Source organism: Papio anubis, unplaced genomic scaffold, assembly GCF_008728515.1.
Source record: "Papio anubis isolate 15944 unplaced genomic scaffold, Panubis1.0 scaffold139, whole genome shotgun sequence".
Taxonomy (NCBI): domain Eukaryota; kingdom Metazoa; phylum Chordata; class Mammalia; order Primates; family Cercopithecidae; genus Papio; species Papio anubis.
This window is the reverse complement of record NW_022161347.1, coordinates 153,083-156,469: the sequence shown is the minus strand read 5'-3', so window position 1 is coordinate 156,469 and position 3,387 is coordinate 153,083. Positions and strand designations below refer to the sequence as shown.

Here is a 3,387-nt window from a genome sequence, read left to right as displayed (position 1 = left end):
GGGCTCAAGCGATCCTCCTGCCTCAGCCTCCTGAAGTGCCGGGATGACAGATGTGAGCCACTACACCAGGTCAAATTTTTATTTTTAATCCATAGACACAAATTTCCAGAATGAAAGAGTCTATCGTGTTACCTACAATTTTGAATGAAAATGGGTAAAACAATCCATGAAGGAACATAGTGAAATTTTCAATGCTTAAATTTCAAAAATAAATTAAACAAATGGACAATAGCAACAACCAAAACAGGCAACAGCCAAAGATTGTGAGTAAGAAAGGCACGAAACTTTAAAAGCCAGAAAACAGTGAAGCAATGCATTAGAAATTCTGAGGGAAGGTTATCTTCTATTCATGACTATGCCATTAAGCTTGAAGTAGATACTATAGAATAAACGTATTTTAGCCACGTAATACTGGAGAATATTCTTCATCACAATAAGGGGTTATACCAAGAGAGAGGAAGATGTGAGAATGGCCCCAGCACAGGAAATCCTGGAGAAAATACTCGGAGACATAGAAAATGCCTATTCATGGGAAATGCCTAAAGAAAACCAGTCAAGAGTTTTCCTGAAGATAATGGCTGCCAGAGCAACGTCTGGCAGGCGCTGGGCTAGAGGTGGGTCTCAACCAGCGCGTTGGAGGCCGCTTGAGAGCTGCGGCCAGGGGGCTGCGGAGCAGCCTCGGCGGCGGCAGCCGAACGAAAAGTTGGACGCTGATCCTAAAACCTAGTAATTTTCCACTTGTTCATCAATATGGAAAACTCAGATTCTAACGACAAAGGAAGTGGTGATCAGTCTGCAGCACAGCGCAGAATTCAGATGGACCGATTGGATCGGGAAGAAGCTTTCTACCAATTTGTAAATAACCTGAGTGAAGATTATAGGCTTAGGAGAGAGAACAGTTTGCTAGGCACCCCAGGTGAAAGTACTGAGGAACAGTTGCTGAGAAGACTACAGCAAATTAAAGAAAGCCCACCACCGCAAAACTCAGGTGAAAATAGAGGAGGAGACTCTTCAGATGATGTGTCTAATGGTGACTCTACAACAGACTGGCTTAACTCTGTCAGACAAACGGAAAATACAACAAGAAGTGGAAAAAGAGGAAACCAATCTTGGAGAGCAGTGAGCCGGACTAATCCAAACAGTGGTGATTGCAGATTCAGTTTAGAGATAAATTTTAACAGTAATAATGGGGGCCAAAATTCAGAGAATGAAAATGAGCCATCTGCAAGACGTTCTAGTGGAGAAAATGTGGAAAACAACAGCCAAAGGCAAGTGGAAAACCCACGACCTGAATAGTATCTGCAAGGCCATCTAGAGCAGAACGAAATTCAGCTGAAGCATTAACAGAAGTTCCACTTACCAGAGGTCAGAGGAGGGCAGGAAGCAGGAGGCTAGACTATCCGAGAACCAGAGCAAGAGCTGAGAGAAGGAGGTCACCTCTGCATCCAATGAGTGACATTCCACGAAGATCTCATCATCATATCTCATCTCAGATTTTTGAACATCTTTGGTAAATGAGACGGAGGGAAGTTCTAGAACCCGGCCCCGTGTGACATTGAGAGAGCAAATATCTGGGCCTGAGTTGCTAAGTAGAGGTATTTTTGCAGCTTCTGGAACAAGAAATGCCTCTCAAGGAGCAGGTTCTTCAGACACAGCTGCCAATGGTGAATCTACAGGATCAGGATAGAGACCAACCGTAGTCCTTGATCTTCAAGTAAGAAGAGTTCGTCCTGGAGAATATCAGCAGAGAGAGAGCATAGTCAGCGAAACGTGGTCTAGGTCTCAGATGCCAAACAATACTGTCACCTACGAAAGTGAACGAGGAGGTTTTAGGTGTACATTTTCACGTTCTGAGCAGGGAGGTGTGAGAACCTATGTCAGTACCATCAGAATTCCCTTTCGTAGAATCTTAAATACTGGTCTAAGTGAGACTACATCTGTTGTAATTCAGACCATGTTAAGGCAGATAATAACAGGTTTTGGTTAAGCTATTTTATGTACAGTGATAGCGACTCAGAGCCTACTGGCTCAGTCCCAAATCAAAATATGGAAAGGGCAGAGTCACGGAGTAGAAGAGGGGTTCTGGTGGTGGTAGTAGTTCTGGTTCCAGTTCGAGTTCCAGCTCAAGTTCCAGTTCAAGTTCCAGTTTGCCCTAGTTCCAGTTCTGGTGGTGAAAGTTCAGAAACTAGCTCAGATTTATTTGAAGGCAGTAATGAAGGAAGCTCATCATCAGGCTCATCAGGTGCCAGGAGGGAGGGTCGACATAGGACCTCAGTCATATTTGATGAAAGTGGCTCTTTGCACTTCCTTAGCCTGGCTCAGTTTTTCCTCTTAAATGAGGATGCTGATGACCAACCTAGAGGACTCATCAAAGAACAGATTGACAACGTGACAATGACAAGTTTTGGTAAAAGTGATGCATTAAAAACCTGTAGTGTTTGCATTACAGAATATAGAGAAGGCAACAAACTCCGTAAACTACCTTGTTCCCATGAGTACCATGTCCACTGCATCAGTCGCTGGTTATCTGAGAATTCTACCTGTCCTATTGTCGCAGAGCAGTCTTAGCTTCTGGTAACAGAGGAAGTGTTGTGTAATTAAGATCTGAACTCTCAGCTATATAGCTGATATAGTGATGGGCAAACAGAAATCACTTGCTTTTATGTCCACTTTTTGAGTGGTACTTAAATGTAAAGTAACAACCTGAATTGAGTCATTGCTTTCTGAAGGAATCATTGTCCTTTCTTCAGTTTTTGTTCCAGAATAAAAGGAAATATTTTAAAAGCCACATTTTATGACATAAAAATCTGATTTCTATCACAGTTAAATTGGTAGCATCACTGTTACTGATAATTTGTCATATACACTTGTCAATTTTTCCTTTGTTATCTTAAAAGATCTGCCTTAGCAATGGCTCCGTTTCATGTTGATCTTGAAATTTTCCCATGCCATAAGAGAGAGGGGCGAAGGAAATTACCAGTTTAGACTAAGTTACAGTATGTGTTTCTTAAGTGATTAAAGCTATACCATTCCCAGTTATTAGTTGACACAAATTAAGCCACATTCTGAATATTGTTTGTTTGCCTTCCAGAGTTGGTGATACTGGACATGTCAGTGTAAATAACACTTAGTGTATCTTCTAAGTGTATAACTGTCTCCTAAGTCCATCACTGTGGTACACTGTAGAGTAAGCTTATAGTTTGAGATATTTATCTTGTGGAAATATTAAAAAGCCTATGCTTGTGTAAGTGAAAAAAAATCACATTCATTTGTTTAAAAATGTAAAGCTATTTTGTAGAGGCTCAGTACTTTTCCAATGCACTGTTGTATGAATGCATTAAAAATTGTAAAGTACCATGCTTAGAACTGAGAAAACTGCTTTTTGTG

The 3,387-nt window shown here is 41.3% G+C and overlaps 1 pseudogene; it reads left to right on the top strand.

The window, feature by feature from the left end:
* Positions 1-3,182, top strand: LOC116272616 (annotated as a pseudogene).
* The last annotated feature ends 205 nt before the right edge of the window (positions 3,183-3,387 follow it).